This window comes from Pleurodeles waltl, chromosome 1_2 (genome assembly GCF_031143425.1).
Source record: "Pleurodeles waltl isolate 20211129_DDA chromosome 1_2, aPleWal1.hap1.20221129, whole genome shotgun sequence".
NCBI lineage: Eukaryota > Metazoa > Chordata > Amphibia > Caudata > Salamandridae > Pleurodeles > Pleurodeles waltl.
In genome coordinates this window covers 1,326,579,493-1,326,594,195 of record NC_090437.1, presented here as the reverse complement: position 1 = coordinate 1,326,594,195, position 14,703 = coordinate 1,326,579,493, and the positions used below count along the sequence as shown (strand labels likewise).

The window sequence follows — 14,703 nt, the reverse complement described above, 5'->3', positions numbered from 1 at the left end:
ACCTCTGGGCAACTAGACCCTGCTAGGCCATTCGCAACTGCATGGACTCTTCCCTAAATATAAACAAACACCATGTGCAATGTTTGACCCATTCAGCTGTATTGTTTGCTTAGTTAGTGCAAAATGTCTAAAAGTAATACTCTTATTAATTAGCCTATAGGCAAAACATTATTCACTCCAAATGAATTAAAATCTGCAACCTGGACTTGGAAACAGCCATAAAGCAGCCTAAGTTAAACTAATTTTGCATTTAAAATTGTTGATTTGCCACTCTCGTAAGTCAGCTGGAAGAGTGTCCTAACAGATCAGTACGGCTGCAAAAATAATATTTTTATACTGCTGTCACCTAAAAAGCAAACATGGGTCAATTTCTGATTTAAACCCTATTTTCACAATCTTTTGTATAAAGCACCTGTCAATGTTATTCTGGTTGTATACAAAAATGTGAATTTAAATCATTATATAAATGTTTCATTTGTTGTATTGCTAATATAAATTTTGTTATGATGGCAAATTTATACCTACAAATTGACCAATCTGAACTGGTTGGTACAATTCATTAGTCATTTGATTGTTTTTCACACATCTCATTCAAGGAGAAGGAAACAACTCACTCAGTCTCCCACCCTTTCCTGATCCAAAACCTAGACAACTGTGGATGCTCAGGACATCTACTCCAATGGACTTGCTCCTTACTGACTAGAACGACCCAGACAGTCAGCCTGGCACCATACATGTTGGATGCCCTAAATGTTGGAGTTCCACAAGGATCCTTTCTGAGTCAACTCTCATCAACGATATACATCCCTCTAGCCAGCATCATCTGCTCTCACAACATCAATGTCTTCTATTATGGCAAGGACACTACACTCATTCTGTCCCTCGTGGTCAAAGTGGCCAGTACCTAGGTCAAGTTCAATGACTGCATGCCTGAAATCACCCACTGGATACAAATTAACTGTATAAAGTTTAACACTGACAAAACCAAAATCATGAACTTTGGGAAGGGCACATCACCATATAACTCCTCCTGGTGGCCAAAAGAGTTAAGATTGATAGCCACCACCCACCCCAAACACCTCAGAATCATCATCAACAGCAAAGTCAACGTGAATGCCCAAGTCAGTGCCATCATCCCCTCATGCTTCCATACCCTGAAGATGCTGAGGAAGATTATCAAATGGCTCCGAATCAGCACCTGGAAAACCTTCACAAGCTAGATGGACTATGGAACACCCTCTATGCCGGGGTCAACAAAAACTCACCAGAAGGTACAGACGATTCAGAACTCAGCGTCCAGAATAACTGTCAAACTCCTATGCCGCACTGACATTAAAACCACACCTGAAGGAGCTTCACTGACTCCACATTCACAAACAGGCATAATTCAAACTCCTTAAGCACACTTTGAAGGCACCACATAACAATGATCCAGCATGCCTCAACAATAGCATCTGCGTTCACAAACCTTACAGACACTTCGCTGCTCATCTGGACTCCTACTTTCACAAATCCCACATGCTCCCAAAGCGTGGAATGACGTGCCACTACACATTAGATCCTCCTACTCACTTTTCGCATTCTGCAGGAAGCTGAAGACCTGGCTTTGCAAATCGCCCCAATAAACAAACACACGTACTCAGTACCTTGATCCTCTCCTGGGTGATAGTGCACTGTACAAATCTCCATAACATAGCATAATACTCACTTTAAAGTACTTGAGAAATAAAAGCATTCCAGTCAGTCCTACTCTTTCATGGAATGGCATCTATCTGGCAATATCTTATATGATACTCTTTTCCTGTGGAGAAACAGCCATGAAATGCCTTTGCAAGCCTCTAACGTAGGGGTTTGAGAGCTGATGTGCCTACAACGTGGAGGGATTTGTCATTGATCATCTGAGGGCTAAAGTTGGTTGTATTTTGGAAGGACTGGGAGAGAGACATAGAGAGAGGCAGAGAAAGAGACACAGAGAAAGAGAGAGAGAGAGAGAAATGTAGAGAACAATTAAATATGTCAATGTCATGCCTAAGCAATTAGGATTATTTTTGCCTTAGAGCACCTTGGTGGCACATGAACTAGGTTATGAAGAAAGCTGAAGAGGAGTGTCATGTGAGAAGGTAAATACTGCCTGCACAGATCATTTGCCTGGTGAAGAAGGACTGTGGAGGTGACTCGCCAGATGTTCCCCGAACCCTGGATGTGAAACGCTACTCCAAGAGCTAAAAAACTAACCTCTACATAACCCAATAGGCGCAATGCACAGAATCTATTCTCAATTAAAAAAAATAGCAGATTAGTAGTCAGTGGACAATTGTCTGTAGAACTAATGGGAGGAGGAGATAAGCCTTTCCTCACTTGAACCCAGGGCTGATGTCCAAAAAGACTTCCATGAAAGTTTAGGTATTTTGGAGCAGTTAAAATCATGTTAACTGATGTTTGCCGAAAAGTGGGGCTTTGAGTTCGATGCAAGGTGCCAAGCCTACTCCATGAAGACGAAACCTTGGTAGTGTTGATTTCATGGTTTGCCTGACTCAAGATACTTTTGTCATTCAGGCAAAACAACTTTATTCTGCATATGCTGCCATAAAAGCACAGACAGTAAATATACTAAAAAATACCAACAAGATAAAAAATAGAAGCAACCATTTAAAAAATGGGATTTAAGCCACTTTAAGAAATCATCATCTTATACCATTTCCATATATAAGATGCATTTCTAATACAAGTCAGAGTTGCACATCATAATTCAATTGAAGCAGGTTTCTGTAAGGATTCCACAGCAGCTTGATAATTATTAATTTCAGCCTTTCGCAGCAGGGGTACTAAAAATGCTCTTCTTGGTGTGCAGTCTAGAGAACAAAACAGGATAAAGTAACTTGTACTTAGATTTGTGGAATAATTACAACGACCCAGGGGGAGCCCATGCATCCAAATACCCTGTGGGAAAAGCAACTTTCAAATGTATCAAATTCAGCCTAAACATGTTGAAAGTGAGTGGGAATTTTAATTAATAAACCAGAGTAAACATGGCTCTGTATAATTGGCTGTTAAAATTGGTATGTAAAGTTCCACTGATGTTAACGTTAAAGCATTTCACAATCTTTCATTCCTTGCAAACTCTGCATAGTGATTTTTTTTGCCAAGACGTTAGCGTTGTGTCGCATTGACCGTGGATCTGAGAACATTTCCACGAGTCCTAACTTGACCAGAAGCGATTTTGCATCACTAAACAATGGCATTTTCCCCTTATTTTGTAAGGCTAAGCAGTCTTCCTGGTTCAACCTCCATTTGACCCATAATAAAAGAGGAGCATTTTTATCTGGTCTTCCAGAAATGTTCAGCCCAACTCCTCATGTGAGATAAAATTTGCTATATTTTTGGGGACAGCTAACAAACGAAGTACAAAACCTCTTTCAACATGCTGTGAAATATATACATCCTGAAAACCCCAAATACCGGCCACATATATAGGCTCCAAAATGAATTTCACTTTAAACAATGTAACCATTTCTGATAATGGTTTATGTTTAAGAGTCCTTGAAAAACAGAATATCACTTCTGAATTTCTTATTATTTTTTGAGATTTCATTATAATGTGGGCTTTTCAGGAGGTATAGGAACTAAAAATAATTCCTAATTAATTAAAAAATGTTGCTCTGTGTAAAACTTTTTGAGGTTCCGGCTATTAAAACTGCATTGTGTGCCTATAAAAGTATGGGAGGTGGAGTCCCACCCATCTTTGACATGCCCAGACCAGCGTTTTTAAGCTAACCAGTGGTGCCATTAATATAAACCAAAAATAAAAATGGGGCTAAAATACACCCCTGTCTTACCCCTCCAAATGATTGCATTTGTGATGTTAGTTCGTCCTGCGGCCCGTAATGGACTGCCACTTTAAAATTATAATAGAAATGTTTAATCAGGTGAGAAGATCAAATTCAAAGCCCATTTCTTCCATTATGGCCCTAGTTTATCCCTATTTACTATATTGAATGCACTTGATACATCTATGAAGGCCATATGGATGGACCCCTTTTTCGCATTACATATTTACTAAGCATGAGGTGAAGGCTTAGGTTTTGTACGATGGTGCCGACCCCTGGACTGAATCCAAACTGACCTTATGTTACTCCGCCCACATTTTTAAGCGACCCAAGATTACCCTCTCCAGTAATTTAACAGGCCGGTGACAATCTGTTTCCTTTTTAAAAAATCTGAACTAATTTAGGTGATCTCCAGGAGTCTGGGTTTTATCCTCCACCGCACTTCTCAAAATCATTGTTGGGGTGGGGCCCCATAATTTGGGGTCTGATTTAAAAAGATCCCCTGGCACCCCATCTGGGCCGGTGGCTTTTCCAGGTGTGAGAAGTTTAAAGTCCTTACGACCTCTCCCACTGCTGACTGGGCAAACTAGGGTGAAAAATTCCTGTGTAATGACTTACTTATTCAACTTCGGGGACCAGGGCTTCAGTGCTTTCACTTTTAGGATACCTGTGTCTGAAAAAAAGGGTCGATTTATAACCTCCCCAAAACATTGAGGTTTTTTTGTGTGTTTTTTTTAGCAACACCTACGGTTAGGTCTTCCCAGGCTTTTGCCCCGATTTAATCCTTTTGGGCCTCCACGATGGCCTTACATTCCTGTCCAACTTTATGGACCTCCTGGGGACATCATAGGACAGCTTGAATGCATGCAATATAGATTTGTGAGCTGCTGAATATAGCCTTAGAACCCGCCGTAGCAGGCTCTACCGGCTATTAAAGGCCCGCTCCCGCGTTAAATGCCCGAGCCGAAGGCGAGGGCATTTAACAAGGGAAAGGGCCTTTAATAGCCGGTAGAGCCCGCTACGGTGGGTTCTAAGGCTATTAGAACATTCTGCCACTCAGGGCAGAATGTTCTATTAAAAAAAAATGTTCACAGAGCCCGAGGGGATTAAAATCCCCTCGGTCTCCGTGAGGCTTTGTTCACAGCTGTTGCTGTGAACAAAGCGAACATTGGAATGTTGGCGCCGGTAAAAGCCTGCAGCACTCCATTGTTTTCAATGGAGCCCCCAGCATTCCAATGTTCTAATAAGCTTTATTAAACCAAAGAAGAATGGGGATAGCTTGGGGGAATCTATTAGCTGTCTGGCCCGCCCTAATTGCTCTGCATAATTGATTAAAGCCCCTAATACGCTCCCATTAGTTGACTCCTCCAATAAGCACTTTCTATGGGGCTACATTTTCCAGTATTAGTTTTTGTTCATTTGTTCCCATTTAATCATTATGCCTTTATTCTTATTAAAAGACCTTTTCTGTTCATGCTCGGAAAAATTGGATTGGGTATTTAAGTTTAAGTTGAACTTTTATCATAAAATAAGATACTTTAGAGGGACCACAAAAAAAAGGTATCTAACATTATAGGGTCAAGACTTTCAGCAGACTTCTGCAAAGTTTCCCCTAGGCCCAGTCAGGGTCCTGCCACCCAATGCACAGTGCACTGGCTCTCAGGCCCCCGCACTGTGGAGGCTGCGGGAGCCTTTGTTACGCCAATGATCACAGCTCTGCTGTGAAGTTTTAGGCATGATCAGGACTAAGAAAATTACAAATTCAAATGCCACCCTTCACTTAGGCTTTTTTGACTTCCAGAAAATTGACTACATGCTAGTAAAAAAACATTGACTTGTGATCTGGAGACGCTTGACTGACCTTAGGAAATGCTCAGGGAACATATAAGACCTGGTCAACCTATCTCTATTAGGTTACAATGGATTGCTACAGGTTTTCTTTGCAATTTTTCTATCTTCCATAATTTCTGATTCTATTCGGAATAGCTTTAATCATTACATTTTCTTCTTTTTCAAATAATTAATGTAGACATATTGTTATTTGTTTCTTAATTGTAATGCTAGCTTGGTTTTGCTTGGATGCGATTTTCTCTGAAGAAGGCATTGCTCCTCACGCCAATTTATACATGCTAAGCTCAGGATTCCTAATTTTTAATTAGAACAAATAAATTAGAAACACCTTTTTCTAATACGAATTTGATTATATTGACATTGTAGATCTCACACACATAAACAGGACTGGTGGTCAGACGTTATTAGAAGGTGGGAAAGACTTGGGCAGAAGTAATGTGTGTGCCTAAAATCAGCCCAGTTTAGTTAAAGGATGAAAGCTCTAACCCACCTTGAGGTGGCATGCTTCATCACATCATCACAGGGGCCCTCCTCACAGCAGTATCCGAGGAGATCTTCTTTGGTTGAAAGGTGCCTTTAATAGAGATTTGCGTTCGTTTTGTAGGCCATTACAAATGCAAATCAATTGGATTATATCTTCCTTTCCTCGGCCACACAGACTGCACTGAGGGCTTATTCCAGGGCATTCCCACAGGGCTAGATGGGCACCACCAGGAATGATACCAAACCGTTATTTGATGAAATGGTCACTGACTGCTTTGTCCACCCGGCTTCCAGGTAGGGCTGACATTTCAAAAGTTTATACTCATTCTCTTCCAGGGGATCCTCATCAATAGTCATAAACATTGAATATTCCCGCCCTTGTGCGGGGACCCCGGAGCATATATAAAATATATACACATTATACATGTGTAACAAACAGTCATGCAGGCTATCATGTTAAAAACAGGCTAAAATGCTTTATTTCTATGAAGTTTTTTTTTTTTTTTTTTTTTTTTTTTTTTTTAAATACTACAATAGAGCATAAATAAGTACCCAAGCTCCTAAAACTAGGCTTGGGGAAGTAAGCAGTAGCAAACTCTAGTGAAAAAATAGAGAAAACTGCATTGAAAAACAATGAAGCATTCTTAGCCAATAGGCTGCATGCAGGTTAACACAGGAGAACCATAAAAACTTTGGCACTGTGCCTTTAAGACCCTGAGCACCTCCAGTATCCCACCATGCCTCAGGGGTGAAGGAAAGGTGACAGTTGGTTCACAGTTAGGTCAGTTCTTTTTTCCGGCTCCTTCTGAGAGGATCCTGGAGCATTGAGCTCTCAGTTTTTCTGAGTTTTCCTCAGAAAAATTCTTTAAAAAAGCGTTTTTTCATTTTTCACTCGACAAATAACATCTTTGTCTGAGCTGGGAAGGTTTTTTCTGACAGAAAAATGCCTTCTCTTTTTGTCAAATGCCCTGCTTGTGGGAAGAAGAAGGCCCAGTCAGATCCCCACTCTCTGTGCATAGTGTGCCTGCCTCAGAGTCACTGCCCTGACACTTGTCAGTACTGTAAGAACATGTCTAGGAGGACTCTAAAAGACAGAGAGAAGATCCGACTTCATGGGCTTCAGGAGAGGAAAAGAACATCGTCCTCCTCGCTCCCCAGGCATCCAGAAGGCCATTCTCAGGAGAGAATGGCCCGGTCGACGTCGACAGGTAGGAAAATACCTGCTTGTTCACCGTCGACGTCGTCGCTACCACCGTCCCACCGGCATAGATCGCCGTCGACGGCGACGCACCCGACGTCGAAGGGAACGGCGTCGAGGGAACATCAGAGTAGGGGCAGGTCTCCGTCGACGGCAGCCCGCCGATCGACGTCGAGCCACCGCCGGCATGCCCGGTCGCCGTCAAAGGCTGTGCGCCCCCCGACGTCAGGACACACGACGTCGAGATCTCCACGACGGCACTGCAAACATCCGCCGTCAACCTCCCATCGCTCCACGTCGAGGCACACGACGGCGAGCAGGTCGAGGTCCAAGGAACGCCGTTCGACGTCAAGGCACTCAACGTCGAGGCAATCAACGTCGAGGCAGGACCAACCGACTGGGCGTCCTTCGACGTCGAAACAGCCATCGACGTCGAAGCAGGTCTTACCTGTCCAACAGGGAGCAGAACATCGCCCCTCGCCAGACAAGGCTCAGTCTCCAGTGGTCTCCATACAGAGCGACTCTTCTCGGTCAAGAGCATCTCCTGGGCATGTCTCGCCCATCAACCTATCTCCGAGATGGCTGGAGAGCCTCAACAGACCAGCGGCCTCCCCAGATTCGCAATATTCGCGAATGTATTCACCCACTGCCTCCCCGCCAAGAACGCCATCGCCGACAGCCGGGGCAGAACGGGCTCGTTCAGCTCCTCGACAGCCGACCGCGAGGACTAGGCGCTCGGCTACAGCGTCCCGCAGCAGATCTCGCTCTCAACGGAGATCCAGGTCGCGCTCAAGAAGATCACCCTCTTGGTCTTCATCAGGTTCTTCTGTCAGGCGTTACTCACCTACTCTTACAGATTCACCACCTGCTAGAGTCTCACCAGTGGATGACATAAACACTTTCAACGAGGTGTTACTAAGAGGAGCACAGAAACTCAATATAGAGGTTCCAGAACCATCTACCTCCTCATCAATCATATTTGAGACACTACAACAGAGGTCAGCGTCGAAAAAGTTGCTGCCTCTAGTGCCTGGTTTGTTGCAGCCGACCATGGACACTTTTCTGGCCCCAGCCTCGCTTAAGTCTGCCCCGGCTCGGATTCTTAAAAAGTACAAGGCTCCAGAGCAAGACCCTTTATTCCTTAGGAAGGATCCGCCACCAGACTCAGTGATCATAGCTGCCGCCCGAAAGACCCACTCGGTGGCATCTTCATCCACAGTACCCCCGGATAAAGAGAGCAGGCATTTAGACTCTCTGGGAAGAAAGATGTGCGGGACAGCGGCTTCAGCAATGAAGGTCTCTAGTGCGTCTGCGCTCCTGGGCAGGTACGATCGTTCTCTGTGGGATTCCCTCAGTAGATTTACGGAAAAACTGCCCAGAGAAGACAGGCAAGATTTCCAAGAGATTCTACAGGAAGGATGCCTGGTATCTAACCAAGTTATCAGCGCGGCAGCGGATGGGGCGGATTTGGCGGCTCATGGGTACGCACATGGTATCTGTGCGAGGAGATCTTCCTGGCTGAGGCTCACTGGCTTGAAACAGGAGGCACAACAACGTATCCTGAATCTCCCATTTGCCGGGAATTCTCTATTCGGTGCCCATGCAGACGAAGAGATGGCCCGCATGAAGACCGAGGTGGATACCATGAAGGCGGTAGGCCTCGAAAGAAGGAAAGATTTCAGGCGGAGGTACAGACCGTACGATAGACGCCCTTTCCAACAGAGGGTTCAAACCCCTCATTGGTCGCAAAGGTCTCAGCAACGACAGGGGCGCCCTCTGTTTCAGCGAAGAAACACAAGGGAGCGAGGGTCAAGCAGACCTCAACAGTCCACTCCAAAAGCACCCACTAAACAATGAAGTCTCGCTTCCCTCGACACTGTGCACCACTCCGGTGGGGGGAAGTATTATTGCTCATCTTCACGAGTGGCACTCTATCACAAGAGACAAATGGGTGCTCAATATTGTCGAACATGGCTATTCTCTTCTTTTCAAGCAGCCTCCACCACACTTGCCACCAACCAAACACAATCCGGCTCATCTCACCTTGCTACGCAAGGAGGCTCTCGCCCTCCTAAGAAAGAATGCCATAGAAAGGGTTCCACCTGCCCACAGAGGAAAGGGGGTCTACTCCCGTTACTTTCTAGTAACAAAGAAGGGTCAACAGGGAGTTTTCAGGCCAATCCTGGATCTAAGACTGCTGAACAAATACATAAGAAAACAGAAGTTCAGAATGCTAGCGCTTCATCAAATTTTCCCTCAACTGCATCAGGGAGACTGGATGTGCTCCATCGACCTGCAGGATGCGTATTTCCACATCCCAATAGCTCCAAAGCATCGAAAATTCCTGCTAGACGACTGGCTACTAAAGGCTTCTTCTCCGGAGCAGGCGAGAAGCCATCGGGACATTGTACTAGGAGTTTGCGAAGCTCTAGGTCTTCAGGTCAATTACCAGAAGTCAACCTTGACTCCAACGCAGAGTCTTCACTACCTAGGAGCTATCATAAACACAAAACTACAAAAAGTGTATCCTTCGGAGGAACGACTGTCCTCAATAAACATGAAGTGCCAGGACCTGTTGAGAGCCAGCGCACCTACGGCACGTCAAGTGACATCACTACTGGGCTCCATGGCATCGTGCATCTTTATTGTCCCAAATGCCAGACTCCACATGAGACCCCTCCAAGAGGCATTGGAGGCCAAGTGGAGCCAAAGAACAGGTCGCTGGGAAGACACAATGCAGCTACCGGAGGTAGCACTGCAGTCATTGAGATGGTGGATGCACAGACCTCACCTGTCAGTGGGCGCTCCGTTTCACCAGGTACTTCCATCCGACACTCTGGTAACGGATGCGTCTCTTCAGGGATGGGGGGCTCATCTGGGTCCTTTTCAAGCGCAGGGTCTGTGGTCAGACAAGGAGAAGCAGTACCACATCAATCTGCTAGAACTCAGAGCGGTCCATCTGGCTCTCAAGTCTTTCACACCGCTAATTCAGGGGAAAACTCTATTGATACAGACGGACAATACAACCACGATGTATTACTTGAACAAACAAGGGGGAACGAGATCCCTACCCCTTTCACGAGAGTCCCAAGCGATATGGCATTGGCTCCTGGCCAGAGGAATGTCAATCACAGCAGTTCACCTGCCAGGTCAGCAGAACGTAGAAGCAGACTTTCTAAGCAGACACCTGGAGGACGTTCACGATTGGGTCCTGCACGACGAAGTCGCAGAATACATCTTCGCGCAATGGGGTCGGCCTCAACTGGACCTCTTCGCAGACGATGTAAACAGGAAATGCCCAGACTTCGCATCCAGGTTCTACCGTCCAGGATCTCGAGGGAATGCCCTGTTGATCGACTGGTCAGGGACATTTCTTTACGCTTTTCCTCCGATTCCCCTCATTCCGGCAGTGATCAGCAAACTTTACGGATCCAGGACCAGAATGATTCTTATAGCGCCACAATGGCCTCGGCAATTCTGGTACACGGATCTCCTCAACCTGTCGGAAAAACCTCACAGGAGGTTGCCGTGCAGACCGGATCTTCTGAGCAGAATGGAGGGCAGGATTCTGCATCCCAACCTACCCTCTCTGAGCTTAACAGCATGGCTCCTGAATTCCTGCAGTATGGGCACCTAGGACTCTCGCAGGAGTGCATGAACATTTTGAAAGAGTCCAAACGGCCTTCCACGCGGCGTTCCTACGCTTTTAAGTGGAAGAGATTCTACATATGGTGCTGTCAGCAAGGCCATAATCCCATACGGGCGCAGGAGGACGTCATACTGTCCTATTTGCTTCACCTAGCGAATTCCGGTCTGCAGGTATCATCTATTAAGGTACATTTGTCTGCTATTACTGCCTATCGCAAGTCACCTTCTCAGGAATCCTTCTTTACGAAACCTGTAGTCAAGGATTTCTTAGAAGGTTTGAAGAAAGTTTTTCCGCCAATTCGGAGGCCTTCTCCTCCGTGGGAATTGAACATAGTCCTAGCAAAACTTATGGGCCCTCCTTTCGAGCCTATCCATAAGGCTTCCTTACAACACCTTACGTGGAAAACGGCTTTTCTGGTGGCCATTACTTCAGCGAGGAGGGTCAGTGAGATCCAGGCCTTGTCTGCAAAAGAACCGTACACGGTTTTTCATGACAATAGAGTAGTCCTGCGAACTCACCCATCTTTCCTTCCGAAGGTGGTGTCAGAATTCCATATTAATCAGACCATAACTTTACCGACGTTCTTTCCCAATCCGGAAACTCCGGCTGAGAAAGCATTGCACTCATTAGACTTGAAAAGAGTGCTGAAATTTTATCTGGACAAGACAAAATCGATTAGAAATTCTAACCGCTTGTTTGTGAACTATGGTCATTTAAGGACAGGAGAAGCAGCATCTAAGCGAACAATATCAAGATGGATAGTCTCTTGTATTGTTAATACTTACCAGCTAGCTAATAAACAATTGCTAGCCCGGCCTAGAGCGCATTCCACAAGGGGAAAAGCGGCTACAGCTGCTCTCCTGAACAATGTTCCTATATCTGAGATTTGTAAGGCTGCTACATGGAAGTCTGTACATACTTTTACAAGACATTATTGTTTAGACTCAGATGCAAGAGCGGATGCCCAAGTGGGGCAGGCCTCTCTAAGGAATTTATTTGCGTAAGTCATGTCTATTCCTGCACTTCTATCGGACAGTCCGCTGGGTTTAGGGATGGGCTTGCTAATCTATTCAATGTTTATGACTATTGATGAGGATCCCCTGGAAGAGAAGGATAAGTTACTTACCTGTAAATCCTAGTTCTCTTCCAGGGGTATCCTCATCAAAGTCATAAACAACCCACCCTCCTCCCCGGACACACGTCTACTGGAAGTGCAGGACAGACAGTATTTTGATTCAATTATACAAATTGTCACCGTAAAAAGAACTGACCTAACTGTGAACCAACTGTCACCTTTCCTTCACCCCTGAGGCTTGGTGGGATACTGGAGGTGCTCAGGGTCTTAAAGGCACAGTGCCAAAGTTTTTATGGTTCTCCTGTGTTAACCTGCATGCAGCCTATTGGCTAAGAATGCTTCATTGTTTTTCAATGCAGTTTTCTCTATTTTTTCACTAGAGTTTGCTACTGCTTACTTCCCCAAGCCTAGTTTTAGGAGCTTGGGTACTTATTTATGCTCTATTGTAGTATTTAAAAAAAAAAAAAAAAAAAAAAAAAAAAAAACTTCATAGAAATAAAGCATTTTAGCCTGTTTTTAACATGATAGCCTGCATGACTGTTTGTTACACATGTATAATGTGTATATATTTTATATATGCTCCGGGGTCCCCGCACAAGGGCGGGAATATTCAATGTTTATGACTTTGATGAGGATACCCCTGGAAGAGAACTAGGATTTACAGGTAAGTAACTTATCCTTTATTACCATCCAGGAGTGCGATCTGCAGGCCAATAAACTCATATCCATGTTCACCGATCTTTTCCTTGTTATGCGATTTAGGATATTTTTAAAAGCCGGGTAGGAAAGATTTAAATTCCACAATTCCGCTACTTCCAAATCTGTTAATGCCTGATCTAGATAATCTCGAGATTTAGCCTTGGGGTTTGAACTAATCTCCTTCCAAAGTGCTTGGCAGAGCTGATTTTCCTGTGTTAGCTGTAAATGTTTCCAAACTTTGATATAACTGGCTTTCTTATCTATACATTAATTTAGATAACCAAACTCCAGCCTGATTTGTGCTTGGGAGGTATATCCCGGTAGCTGGATTAAGGACCTAAAAATGTTCCCAGTAATTTTATTTAAGATTATAGCGTTTTGTCCACACAAGGCTTCGCTTCCGTATCCTAATGTTGGAATTAGTTAGGCTGTAACGACTTGAAGCAGTGGCCGATAACTCGGGCCAGTAAGCAATTTCTTTAAAGTACGAAAAGCAAACAATAGAGCATTTCCTTTTCTGTATAGCTCCTGTTTTTGGGGAGCAAAGGAGCCCTGTTCATCAAAAAGCACACCCAGATATCTGTACTGGTTTACTTGTTCCAAAACACCCCTTTCTGTATTCCACTTTTTAGCTCTCTAATTTTTTTTGCTGATTTCCATAACCTTGGTTTTTTTCTCATTTATTTCCAGACCATTTCGCTCTGCATATTCGAATGTCTTTACGATGAGCCGCCGTAGCCTTACTTTAGTTTGACTCAGGAGTACTACGTCTTCAGCATATAGCAAGTTTGAAATTGTCATATCACCAAGCTTTGGGGGGTGCGCATTTACCTTGTTTAAATCCGCAGTCAAGTCAGATAAAAAGAGATTAAAAAGATATGGTGCCAGCACACAGCCCTGTTTCAATCCTTGTTTTGTTTTAATTTCCCTTGATAGGAAAGATCCGTCCCCTATCTTAGCTCTTACCCATGTATCTGTGTATAACTGTTTAATAGCCTTTAACAGATTCGCCGGTATCCCCCAGGAGACTAATTTCTCCCATAGAAGAAGTACGTAAAATACAGCACACCATGGGGAAGGATAGGAGTCAATAGTGTCAGAATTTTTGAAGCTATTGATGTACTGTTCAGGGTTAGCACCAATATTATGGTGCCAACCCTGAAAAGTACTTAGGGGCCCATTGTAACCAATGGTGTACCCTCCTTTAAAGCCTGCTCTGGGCAGGCAATAGAAATGTCAAAATAAATCGTGCAAATAAATCTTTCAGATGTCTTTGTGCCATTTGTTCAGCCCCCCAAATGGAGGAACGTCCCCCTTGCCTACAACATGGTGCAAGGAAAAGGACACCTTAGCACCGCCTTAGCGTAAGACAAATTACGTTAAGGCGGCGCCAATGTGTGGCACAATGGTCTCTTAAATCTGCCCCTATATTTTTGATCTCACTTTTATGCTTCTGTCCCATAATTTCTCCCAAGACTTTTCATTATTCAGATCCTAGTCCCTTCAAGCACATTTGCAGGCAATGAGAACATTCTCCTTTTATTCACTCTATCTGTCCAACTTGTCACTCTGTAAAGTCCTCTGTCCAGGCTACGTATAGTCAGAAATAATAAATAAATACATCAATAAATAAAGAACTCATGCCATAATGCTGTCCACCTTTGGTATAGAAATAACCCTTGCTTAATTGTGGTCATTCTTTGCGTGCTGTGGACACACATAGCATGCGATGATGATGCATGAGTGCACAATGAAAATAGTACATTGATGTTTGGGCACTGGGCACACATTTACTAGAAATGGAAAGGTTGAATTTTAGGGCATTTTGTTTCAGTAAAGGGCTAACCTTTTTGAGGGAGTCACTTTTTTGTATTGAAAATGTACTTTTTTATTAGCAAAATATGCGTATTTTCATAAAGAG

General features: G+C 44.1%; 1 protein-coding gene across 1 annotated transcript in view; it reads left to right on the top strand.

The window, feature by feature from the left end:
- LOC138296292 (killer cell lectin-like receptor subfamily B member 1B allele B) overlaps positions 1 to 14,703 on the top strand; it is a 157,081-nt gene that overhangs the window by 130,964 nt on the left and 11,414 nt on the right. The gene's annotated exons all lie outside the window — the stretch shown is intronic.